The following is a 13,593-nucleotide window of genomic DNA, read 5'->3' as shown; positions in this document are numbered from 1 at the left end:
CGCTTTACCCAGGGCGGGCTGACTCCAATATCAGCAACACAGCCTGCAGCGGCCGGAAGCTAATGGAGGTGGACAATTAGGCAATTAACCGCAATCCCCAATCGACATTGCAATTTTCCCAGCATCGTACATATCCCAGAGCAGAACGTCTTCAGAGGAGGCGGTTGCATGAACAAAGCAGCCTGAGAGTTCAAGGCATTCTAACCTTTAATGGCAAAATGTGGCAAGACTGATTTCTTCCATTGACAGAGGCTTGCCTTGTGTGAGGAGCTCCTGGAGACTGATGTCACTGATCGTGCTGTGGGTGATGCTGTGCTAACCGCTCCTTTCAGACTGATTGTGCCTCCATTAGTCCTTCCAGCTCCTGTGACATTCCCCTCTGCAGCACTCTCAATGCAGACACGGTGGAGGCTGTACGCCATGCTTGTAATATGAGCGCTCAATCGACCCGTTGCTTCCTCAGGCTACCCACTATCCCTAACTGGACAATGACCCCGGAGGCAGATTGTCAATTGGCTGCGTTATGGAAGTTTGAACCAGAAGGCACAAAAAGCGGGTGAGGACCCGAAAACTGTTCCAGTGGCTTAAAATATTTTCAGTCCAGAAAATTCAACCTGTTAGTGCTGGGATTGGATGTCGAGCGGTAGTGGTTGGAATTATCCACCATGGAAACCCTGTTTGGAGAAATTCTCTTGTCTCCTTTGGAGACTTTTTGAAAAATTCATTCATGGGATGTTGGTGTCGCTGGCTAGGCCAGCATTTGTTGCCCATTCCTAATTGCCCTTGAGAAGGTGGTGGTGAGTTGTTTTCTTGAACTGCTGCAGTCCATGCGGGGTAGGGACACCCACATTCCTGTTTGGGAGGGAGTTCCAGGATTTTGACCCAGCGACAGTAAAGGAATTGCGATCTCGCTCCAAGTCAGAATGGTGTGTGACTTGGAGGGGAACTTGCAGGTGGTGGTGTTCCCATGCATTTGCTGTCCTTGTCCTTCTAGGTGGTAGAGGTCGTGGGTTTGGAAGGTGCTGTCTAAGCACCTGTGCGTTGCTGCAGTGCATCTTGTAGATGGTACACACTGCTGCCACTGTGCATCAGTGGTGGAGGGAGTGAATGTTTGTGGATGTGGTGCCACACAAGAGGCCTGTTTTGTCCTGGATGGTGTCGAACTTCTTGAGTGTTGTTGGAGCTGCACCCATCAAGGCAAGTGGAGAGTATTCCATCACACTCCTGACTTGTGACTTTTGGATGGTGAGCAGGCTTTGGGGAGTCCAGAGGTGAGCTACTCGCCGCAGGATTCCTCGCCTCTGACCTGATCTTGTAGCCATATGACTACTCCAGTTCAGTTTCTGGTCAATGGTAGCCCCCACGATGTTGATAGTGGGAGATTCAGCGATCGTAATGCCAGTGATGGCCAAGGGCATATGGTTAGATTCTCTCTTGTTGGAGATGGTCATTGCCTGGCACATCTGTGACGCGAATGTTACTTGCCACTTATCAGCCCAAGCTTGCATATTGTCCAGGTCTTGCTGCATTTCTACACGGACTGCTTCAGTATCTGAGGAGTTGCGAATGGTGCTGAACATTGTGCAATCATCAGCGAACATCCCCACTTCTGATGTTTTGATTGAAGGAAGGTCACTGATGAAGCAGCTGAAGATGGTTGGACCTCGGACACTACCCTGAGGAACTCCTGCAGTGATGTGCTGGAGCTGAGATGATTGACCTCCAACAACCACAACCATCCTCCTTTGTACTAGTTATGACTCTAACCAGTGGAGAGTTTTCTCCCGATTTCCATTGACTCCAGTTCTTTAGGAGTCCTTGATGCCATACTCGGTCAACAGTTGCCTTGATGTCAAGTGCAGTCACTCTCACCTCACCTCTTGAGTTAAGATCATTTGTCCATGTTTGAACCAAGGCTGTAAGGAGGTCAGGAGCTAATTGGCCCTGGAGGAACCCAAACTGAGTGTAACTTCCATCACCTTACTGATGATTGAGAGTAGTCTGATGGGGTGGTAATTGGCTGGGTTGGAATTGTCCTGCTTTTTGTGTACTGGACATCCCTGGGCAATTTTCCACATTGCCGGGTATATGCCCGTGTTGTAGCTGTACTGGAAGAGCTTGTCTCGGGGCGGGGCAAATTCTGGAGCACGGGTCTTCAATACTATTGCAGGAATGTTGTCAGGGCCCATAGCCTTTGCAGGATCCTCACGTCATTTCTTGATATCATGCGAAGTGAATAGAATTGGCTGAAGACTAGCTCCTGTGATGCTGGGGACTTCAGGAGGAAGCCGAGATAGATCATCAACACAGCACGTCTGGCTGAAGATTTTTGCAAATGCATCAGCCTTATCTTTTGCACTGATATGTTGGGCTCCTCCATCATTGAGGATGGAGATATTTGTAGAGCCAACTCCTCCAGTTAGTTGTTTAATTTCCACCACCATTCACGATTGGATATGGCAGGATTGCAGAGCATAGAGCTGATTCGTTGGTTGTGGGATCACTTAGCTTTGTCTATCAGATGCTGCTTACGCAGTTTGGTATGTAATTATTCCTTGGTTGTAGCTTCACCAGGTTGGCATCTCCTTTTGAGGTATGCCTGGTGCTGCTCCTGGCATGCCCTCCTGCACTCTTCATTGATCCAGGGTTTGAATCCCAGCTTGATGGTCATGGTAGAGTGGGGTATGTGCCACGCCATGAGGTTACAGATGCGGTTGAGTACAAGTCTGCTGCTGCTGATGGTCCACAGCGCCTCAAGGATGCCCAGTTTTGCATTGCTAGATCTGTTAGAAATCTATCCAATTTAGCACGGTGGTAGTGTCACACAATATGGTGGACGGTACACTCAATGTGAAGGTGTGAATTTGTCTCCACAAGGATTGAGCGTTGGTCACTCCCACTGATACTGACATGGACAGATGCATCTGCGGCAGGCAGATTGGTGAGGACGAGGTCAAGTATGTTTTTCCCTCTTGTTGGTTCCCTCACCACCTGCCACAGACCCAGTGTAGCAGCTATGTCCTTTAGGACTCGGCCAGCAGTGATGCTGCCAAGCCACTCTTGGTGATGGTCATTGAAGTCCCCCATCCAGAGTACATTCTGTGCCCTTGCCACCCTCAGTGCTTCATCTCAGTGCTGTTCAACGTGGAGAAGTACTGATTGATCAGCTGAGGGAGGGCAGTAGGTAGTAATCAGCAGGAGGTTTCCTTGCCCATGTTTGACTTGATGTTATGAGACTTCATGGGGTCTGGAGTCCATGTTGAGGACTCCAAAGGCAACTCCCTCCCAACTGTCTATCTCTGTATCACCACCTCTGCTGGGTCTGTCCTGACGGTGGGGCAGGACAGACCCAGGGATAGTGATGGTGGTATCTTGCACATTGTCCAGAAGCTATTATCCTGTGAGTATGACTATGTCAGGCTGTTTCTGGGCTCGTCTGTGGGACAGCTCTCCCACCTTTGGCACAAGCGCCCAGAAGTTATGATGGAGGACTTTGCAGCATCGACAGGTCTGGGTTTGCCAGTGCCTAGTTAGATGCTGGGTTGTCCATCTTGTTCCATTGTTTATTGACATAATAGCGGTTAGATGCATCTGAGTGGCTTGCTGGGCCGTTTCAGAAGGCATGTTAGAGTCAACCACATTGCTGTGGATCTGGAGCCATTGTTAGTAGCAGCATATCGTTTTGTTGGAAGAGTACAAACACACTCTACTAGCACAGAGTTCATGTGAACCGAAAGGACTACCTGGTAGCAAAATAATAACAGGCAACCAGTTCAATAAATCATATGGTTATATTTCATGGTAAGTCAATAGTGTTGACAATGAAATAAATGTCATTCAGAGGGATAGGGTTATCACTGTCAAAAATGCAACTGTCAACCAACCCTTAACACGTCCCTTGGCATATCATTCAGAGTGTCTCATTTTAAGAGATAGACATCTTCCATCCCACTGCATCTTTCAGCAAATATAGTGAACTATTTTGGATCACATATTCTCTGTATGAGAATTGTATTATATTATAAATAGATATAGAGTGAACTTTGATCTCCAGGTTGTAAAGCAGCATGATCCAGTAGATGTGTTGGTGTTAATTTTTCAATATTGGCTCGATTCTGGAAAGGTTCCATTAGACTGGAAAGTAGCTCGATTCAAGAAGTGGCAGGGGGGAGGGGGTGGGAGGCGCGGTGGGGGGGAGTGGTGGTTGGTGAGGGAGCGGGTTGTGGTGAGAGACAGAAAACAGGTAACTATAAGCTTGACGTCTGTCTTGGGGAAGGTGTTAGAAGCGATTATTAAGGAGATTGTAGCTGAGAGCTTAGAAAAATTCAAAAGAATCAGGAATAATCAGCATGGTTTTGTGAAAGCGAAATCATGTTTCCCAAATTTGTTGGAGTTCTTTGAAGGAGTGGAAAACGCTGGGGGTAAAGGGGAGCCCGTTGACGTACTGTACTTGGATTTCCAGAAGGCACTTGACAAAGAGCCAGATAAAATGTTATTGTGAAAAGTAGGAGCTCATGGTGGAGTGGATAACATACTAGCATGGATAGAAGATTGGCTGGCGAGCAGAAAACATAGAATATGCATGAATGGGTTCTTTTCTGATTGGCAGGACGTGAAGAGTGGAGTCCTGCAGGGGTCTGTGCTGGGGCCTCAACTTCTTACAATTTATATCAATGACTTGGGTGAATGAAATGATGGCACGGCAGCTAAATGTACAGATGACACAATGATAGATAGGAAAGTACGTTGTGAAGAGAATATAAGGAGGTTGCTGACCGACAGAGATAGGCTGAATGTGTGGGAACAAATCTGGCAGATGGAGTATAATGTAGAAAAATGTATAGTTATTCACTTTGGCAGGGAGAGTAAAACTTAAATGGAGAACGGCTGCAGAATTTTGACGTGCAGAAGGATCAAGGTGTTCTAGTGCGTAAGTCACAAAAAGTTAGTATGCAGATACAGCAAGTAATAAAGAAGGCTAATGGAATGGTATCCTTTAAAATGGAAGGAATTGAAAATAAAAGTAAGGATGTCATGCTTCAGTTATACAAGGCATTAGTGAGCCCACATCTCGAATACTGTGTGCAGTTTTGGTGTCCTGATTTAAGGAAGGATGTAAATACATTGGAAGCGGTTCAGAGGAGGTTTACTAGATTGATCCCTGGAATGAGTGGGCTGTCTTATGAGGAAAGGTTGTGCAGACTGAGCTTGTTTTGACTGGAGTTTAGAAGAATGAGGGGAGACTTGGTTGAAGTTTATAAAATCCTGAACGGTCTTGAAAAGGTCAATGTGGAGAGGCTGTTTCCTCTTGTGTGTCAGTCTGTTTTAAAATTAGGGGTCGACCTTTTAGGACAGAGATGGGGATATTTTTCTCTCAGAGGGTTATGGGATTTTGGAACTCTCCGTCTCAGAAGGTGGTGGAGGCGAAGTCATTGAATATTTTTAAAGTGCAAGTAAATAGATTCTTGTTAGACAAGGGAATCAAGGGCTATTGTGGGTAGATGGGAGAGTGGAATTCGAATACAAACAGATCAACCATGATCTTATTGAACGGCAGAGCAGGCTCGAGGGGCCGAATGGCCTACTTCTGCTCCTAGATCATATGTTCGTATGTTCGTATATTCGTATGATCTGTGATATTGTCAGTGAGAATGAGTTAAATGTAGATTCGGATAGAGTTGTTGCAGAAGTTGCGAACTGCTTAGGTTGTCTCGTCAGTGTTTGGTTCCCTTGAGCAAAAGGCATCCGTATCAATGACAATGAAATTTAATATGTGAAGAAACAGTTCAAGGAATTGGGGCGGCATGTTAACTGCAAGTTAAAAAGTGTTCATTTTAACAATACAGTTACAGTGCTGACACCATCTCTTAATACAGAGTCAAACTGGTATTGGAATAAGTGATTTAATGTTTGTAATTGAGGATAATCATGTCTGCTCTGCTACTGAATTGTAACTGAGTCTGTGTTGTGCACCTTTTGAAGATCAGAAACTAACAACACGGAGGCAGTGAAGGCAAGTTATATTATAGCACATTGCAAAGCTGCAGTCAATCAATTGGTAATTTCTAGGCCTGAACCAGGAAAAGAATGGCCCAAAAAAAGCTGGATTGTCACAAAGATCCAATTAATTTAACAATTCCTTTCAGAGATCGGAACCCGCTTTCCCGACCAGGTCTGACCTCCAGGTAACTCCAGTCAGCTATGACTGATTGATTCTCATTCACTGTCAAGTGATTATGTTTAATGCTGAGAAATGCTGAAACATCTGGAACTAATCGCTGCACCTGAAGTGTGGCAGCAATAACAGAGTGAAAATACTATTTGTAAACCACATGCATATCAGGGCACAATGAAACTGTCTTCATTGATTTCTGATCTCAACTGTACCATTTCCTATCTTTCTGCAAAGTGCCCAACCTGGCCAAATGTTGTTGCTTCTGATCATTCACTGGCAGCCTTTTCTATTAGAACAGACGCCGTTGATGAAGTTGGCTGCTGTAAACCATTCCACTAACTCAGTGGCAAATGCCTATTCAAATATGTATTAATTAAGATTACAAATGTTAACTGAGTAGAGGGTTTAAACTAGGAGTCTCAAAGTCAGTTGGTTAGGGTGATTTTAACATAGTGACTGTGTTGTGTGTCATCTGACTATCAAATATATGAAGGCCCAACCTGCAAGTAAACTGGTCTCAAAAATCCTATCCGTGTGAGAAAGGAACTCATAAAATGCGTGACATTATGATGGAGCTTGTTCTACTCAAACGGACCATTACCCAGCAGGTTACTCCCTGCCCAGAGTAATATTTGCATCACACAAGTTCCAGGCAATGACCATCTCCAACAAGAGAAAATCTAACCATCTCCCCTTGAAATTATGATTGCTGAATCCCCCACTATCAACATCCTGGGGTTTACCATTAACCGAAAACTGAAGTGGAGGAGCCATACAAATACCATGACTACAAGAGCAGGTCAGAGGCTAGGAATCCTGCAGCGAGTAATTCACCTCCAGACTCCCCAAAGCCTGTCCACCATCTACAAGGCACAGGTCAGGAGTATAATGGAATACTCTCTACTTGCCTGGATAGATGTCGCTCCAACAACACGCAAGAAGCTCGATACCATCCAGGGCAAAGCAGCCCGCTTGATCGGCACCCCATCCACTACCTTCAGCATTCACTTCCTTCATCACTGACGCACAGTTCCAACAATGTGTACCATCTACAAAATGCACTGCAGCAACGCAACAAGGCTCCCTAACAGTACTGACCGAACCTGCGACCACTACTGCCTATAAGGACAAGGGTAGCAGGTGCATGGGAACACCACCACCTGCAAGTTCCCCTCCAAGCCACCGACATCAAAACTTGGAACTATATCGCGGTTCTTTCACTGTGGCTGGGTCAAAATCCTGGAACTCTCTTCCTAACAGCACTATAGGTGTACTTACACCCCAAGGGATGCAGTGGTTCAAGAAGGTGGCTCACCACAACTTCCTCAAGGCCAATTGGGGATGGGCAATAAATGCTGGCCTTGCCAGCGACGCCCACTTCCAATGAACAAAAAAATGTCACCTTTGGAAATTTAGCAAAACATATTGTCATATTTCGCTTAATGCAATTAAAAACACACAGACAGGCAGTGATGCAGAATAAATACAATAATTCCTTGTATGAACTGCTGAGCGAACAGACAGTAAGCACCTCTGAATTGTCAGCATCAGGCAGACTTCAGATACCTTGGCAATATTTGCACCGATACTTTGAAGATCGAACCATATTAATGCTGTAGTGTGGCGAGTTGAAGAGACTTAGCAGTTGGCAGGAAAAAAGACAAAAATCGCAAGGGGAGAGCCAACTGTGTAACAGCCCCGACAAACAAATTTTTCTGCAGCACCTGTGGAAGAGCCTGTCACTCTAGAATTGGCCTTTATAGCCACTCCAGTCGTTGCTCCACACACCACTGACCACCTCCAGTCGCTTACCCATTGTCTCTCGAGATAAGGAGGCCAAAGAAGAAGGAGGAGAAGAATCCGTAATGAATGAGTTTAAAATGCTTGGAAAGATCTAGGGCCAGATAATTGCGTGGCTGATTTACACTAGGTAGATAGTAAATTGTGGAAATATGGCAGGGCAGTTGAAAGCCTTTACATCCTCTGCCAAATGGGAACTTCAGGACACTCCATGTGTCCCAGAAACTGCATGCACCGGCAGTCTCTCTGGCCACTCCCGTTACAGCTCAGGATTTCTGAACTTGAGGAGTGGCTGGAAATATTGCAGGACATACTGGAGGCTGAAAGTTGTTGATTTAGTTTAGTTTAATTTAGAGATACAGCACTGAAACAGGCCCTTCAGCCCACCGAGTCTGTGCTGAGCATCAACCACCCATTTATACTAATCCTGCATTAATCCCATATTCCTACCACATCCCCACCACCTACCTCTATTAGGACAATTTATAATGGCCAATTTACCTATCACCCTGCAAGTCTTTGGCTGTGGGAGGAAGCCAGAGCACGTAGCGAGAACCCACGTGGTCACAGGGAAAACTTGCAAACGCCGGACAGGCAGTACCCAGAATCAAACCCGGGCTGCTAGAGCTGCGAGGCTGTGGTGTTAACCACTGCGCCACTGTGCCAGGATCTTGTGTTCCAGAAGTTGAAAAATCACAGCCACAGAGAGTTCAGGCAAACACTACGTGGGTACGAGGGAGAATACGCAAATAGTCCTGGAATCTTCCGGTAGTACAGCTCTCACAAATCAGATTTCAGCGATGAATACCCGTGAGGGCAATGGAACATCGGGGGATTGCAGTCCAAAGCACATCCACAGGACTGTGTGACAACTGACTACACGGGGTGGTGGGGGATGGGCAGAACAGAGTGTAGAAATGCAGTTATCATCATCAGGATTCAATTCCTCGAGGGGTGGAGGGGGTGGTAGGCAGGCTTCTCTGTAACAACCAACGTCTCACATGAATCTTAGAAATATTGGATCATGTAGTAATCAAGGAGACCATATAGTCAATCGAGGGTGTGCTGTCTCTATGAAAGAGCTATCCAATTATATCCAATTAATCCTACTCCACTACTATTTCCCCAGAGCACTGCAGACATTTCCTCTGCCAGTATTTATACAATTCCCTAATGAGAGTTATTGCACCTTCTGCCTCCACCATATTTAACTCAGTGCAATCCAGATCACAACAAGTCACTGGGTAAAAGAATCTTTCGTTATGTCGCCATTGTTTCTTTTCTGTCCTCTGGTTACTGACCCTCCTGCCACTGGAAGCAATGTCTCCTCCTTCACACTATCAACATTTTTTGATTAAATCTCCCCTTAATTTTCTCTGCCCATGGGAGATCAATTACAGTTTCTCAAGTCTCTCTGTATAACTGAAATACTTCATCTCTGGTACCATCCTAGTAAATCTCCTTGGCACACTCACGAAGGCATTGACATCCTTTCCCATAGAGTCATTGAATTATACCGCACAGAAACAGGCCCTTCGGCCCAGCGTGTCGGTGCTGGCCATCAAGCACCTAACTAATCTAATCCCATTTTCAAGCACATGGACGGTGCCTTGAATGCTATGGCGTTTCAAGTGCTCATCTTAATACTTCTAAATGTTGTGAGGGTTCCTGCTTCTACCACCCCTTCTGGCAGTGTGTTCCAGATTCCAACCACCCTCTGGGTGATTTTTTCCCCCTCAAATCCCTCCAAACCTCCTGCCCCTTACCTTTCTAAACTGTGGTATGCGAGATTGGACACAATTCACCTGTTAGAGCCTAAACAGTAATTCTGAATTTGTCCTGTCACCTTCAGAGGTTTGTATATGCACACCCTCAGCTCTCTCTGTTCAGGCAATCTCTTTAAAATTGTCCCATTTAGTTCATATTACCTCTTCTCATTCTTCCTGTGAAGATACCAGCGAGTTCACTAGTAACTGCAGGGATTGGATTCTGCTGTTATTGCTGCTATTAAACCCATCCACAAAATTGTATTACTTCACGCTACTCTGTGTTAAATTTCATCCACCACTTATCAGCCCATTTTACCATCTGCCCATGTCATCCTGAAATCTGTAACTTCCTCCTCACTATTTATTACTTTTATGAGATTTTGTCATCTACCAAGTTTAACATTATGTCCTGCATGTCCAAGTCCAGGTCATTAATATGTAGCAAACCGAGAATGGTCTAGACATAGGCCCGTAGAGAACAGTACTGTATGATTCCCTCCAGTCTCAACAACAACCATTCGAAGTATTCTCTGCCTTAAGGCTCTCAGCCAATTTTGTATCCATATTTCCACTGTTTCTTTCATCTCCTTAGCTTCAATGTTGCTGACAAGTCCGTGATGTTGTCCTTCATCATACACCTTTGGAAAGTTCAGATGCACAACAAACTTATTACCTTCATTAACTCACTGCATTACTGTTGCAAAAAATAAAACCAACTTGATTGCTAAGTATTTCTGCACCAGCCATAGCCAGTGTCTTCAGGGAGGAAAGCTATTGTAGGAAACGGTAAATCACAGCACATCACAGTGATAGTGGGGTGGACCTGGGGGCTCTGGGCTGGAAGAGGAATTGGTTCTCCTATGGGGATATCAATTGCCCAATGACCAGGGCTATGGCTCAACCTGCAGGGTCTTTAGTCTTAGCGGGGGTGGAGGATGTTTCACACGTGGGGAGACCTAGAATCCAGGGTCCCAGGTCTGTTAGCCGAAGAAGTGGGGTCTGTGGGAGGTCCGCAGGTTCTGTTAAACCCCCGTGATCTGTCTATCTTTTCAGGCTGTAGCCAATAGGGGTGAACTCTGCATGAATCAGATTGAGGATTCTTGAGTAGAAGGTGAGGAACAGTTGGCGTTCCTCTACAGTACCTCCACCAATGAGATATACAGGGAGGGGACGGTTTGTGATGTTCCTGTGAGGTTCAGTGTGTTCAGTGTCTGACCCTGAACTGTCCCAGGGAGGGGACAGTTACTGATGTCACTGGTGCATGCAGTGTGTTTAGTGTCTGTCCCTGAGCAGTCCCAGGGAAGGACAGTGTGTTGTGCTTGTGGGGTGCAGTGTGTTCAATGTCAGACCCTGAGCAGTCCCAGGGAAGGACAGTGTGTTGTGCTTGTGGAGTGCAGTGTGTTCAGTGTCGGTTCCTGAGCTGTTCCCGGGAAGGACAGTGTGTTGTGCTTGTGGGGTGCAGTGTGTTCAGTGTCTGACCCTGAGCAGTCCCAGGGAAGGACAGTGTGTTGTGCTTGTGGGGTGCAGTGTGTTCAGTGTCTAACCCTGAGCTGTTCCCGGGAGGGGGCAGTTTGCAATGTCCCTGTGCTATACAGTGTGCTCGGTGTCTGATCCTTAGCTATCTCATTGTTTTGGCAGTATGTAATGTCCCTGTCGGTTGCAGTATGTTCAAAGTCTGACCTAGTTCTGTCCAAGAGAGGCTACATTTTGTCAATTCATCGTGGGGTCCAGAATGTATTGTTTGCACCCCTGAGTGAACCAGGGAGGCGACAGTTTGTGATGTTCCGGTGGGGTGCAGTGTGTTCAGTGTCTGACCCTGAGCTGACCCATGGAGGGGCAGTTTGTGATGATCCTGGAGGGCGCACTGTGTTCAGTGTCTGACCCTGAGCTGTCCCATGGAAGGGCAGTTTGTGATGTTCCTGTAGAGTGCAGTGTGTTCAGTGTCTGACCCTGAGCTGTCCCATGGAAGGGCAGTTTGCAATGTTCCTGTGGGGTGCAGTGTGTTCAGTGTCTGACCCTGAGCTGACCCATGGAGGGGCAGTTTGTGATGATCCTGGAGGGTACGGTGTGTTCAGTGTCTGACTCTGATCTGACCCAGGGAGGGTACAATTTGTGATGCCTCCTCTGAAGTGCTGTGTAGTGTAGGGGGATCGTGTTCCTGAGCAATTCGGGGAGAGGGAAAATTTTGATGTCCCTCTGAAATTCAGTCTGCCCAGTGTCTGACCCTGACCTGCCACAGGGACTGGGCAGATTTTGATCGCTCTCTGAGCTGCAATGTGTTAAAACCCGATCTGCACTCACTCACCCAGCTCTCGGACACGGTCACACACTTTTCAGGAGTTGAAAGAAGAGACAGCTCTATCTGCTGGTCTCAGGCAGTACTACATGGCCACTGTGTTCATGCGGTCTATTTCCCAGAGTAATACAAATGAAATAGCCAGCGACAAACATTAAATTTATTTCCCATTTGCTTTAGAGAAATCTGCCGCATTCATGGTACTTTACAGTATTGTAAGAGTTTCATAGATTAACCTTTCACATTTTGCTGTATTTGACACAGATCCAGAAAAAATAAACCTCAATCTCCAGCCCAGTTATTGGATTTATGAACAATCGCAGAAACAACCCCCACCTGTCAGAATGAACATGGTTCATTCCTGGATGTGATTAACAGCAGCAATAACAGCAGAATCCAATCTCTGCATTCACTAGCGAACTCGCTGGTACCTTGGCAGGTTGGATTATTATTTAACTCGCTTCCCACACTGGGATCAGATGAACAGCCTCTCTCCACTGGGTCACATCAATTATTTTCCAACTGAAACGGGGAACAAATCTCTTCCCTTAGTCCCAATATTAAAGCCATTTCTCCAGGGAGTGAGAATTGACAGGCCAGGTGATTGGCTAAAGCCTCATCCAGACAGTGACTTTTCCAGTTTCTCCCTGCTGTGCTTTTTCCTTACACATTCAAAGGACGATACTAATCAGGTCCTGAGGAATCGGGTGACTCTGTCTGATCTTGGTGAGATGTTTGGTATCAGCTTCCCACCTTCTAATCTCCTGTTAAAGGAGAGAGTAGGTGTGGGGGTGGAGAGAGGGAACCAGTGCATGTAGAACTTAACACAGTCAGAATCAGAACCTTCTGAAAATTAAAGGTTTGCTCCTGCCTGAAGCTGTAACTGAAGCTGGTCAGTAGTCATTTTTGAGGATGGGCGGGGAATGGGGCAGGGAAGGGACTGCAGGGCAGATTCAGATGTGAAACTAGGTAGTGACCACTAACCTGGTGGAACACCAGTGAGTCCCCATGGAGCTGAAACAAATGAATTGTCCCGTGTTTGGGAAGGATGACAAAAGTCATCACAGTAAGTCCAGGGTAGAAATTCAGAACAGACAATTCCAGTTTCTATGGAACATTCTTCCTCTCATGTTCTCCCAAAACTGTAAATTTCCATCCATCACATTCTCCCTCCACCCTGTGCTGAAACCTAAACCCATCTCATTACCTGAAACTTAAAAGTTGCACAACTGAATCTCCCATGTAGTCCCCCTTCTCCCCAACAACACCCCATGTCATGCCCCCACACAGCCCCTCCCCCACCCCCAACAACGACCATCCTCATTAATATCAACTGACCAGCTTCAGTTACAGTATCAGGCAGGAACAAACCTTTGATTCATCAGAAAGTGCTGACTGTGGCTGGATTTAGTTCTACACTCACAGGTTCCTCTCTCCCTCTCCGCCCCTGGAAGTGCTGACTCTGGCTGGGTTCAGTTCTACACTCACACATTCATCTCTCCCTCTCCTCCCCTGAAGGTGCTGACTCAGGCTGGGTTCAGTTCTACACTCAC

This window comes from Heterodontus francisci, chromosome 34 (assembly GCF_036365525.1).
Source record: "Heterodontus francisci isolate sHetFra1 chromosome 34, sHetFra1.hap1, whole genome shotgun sequence".
Taxonomy (NCBI): Eukaryota; Metazoa; Chordata; class Chondrichthyes; order Heterodontiformes; family Heterodontidae; genus Heterodontus; species Heterodontus francisci.
The sequence above is the reverse complement of the archived record's forward strand: the minus strand, read 5'-3'. Positions refer to the sequence as shown.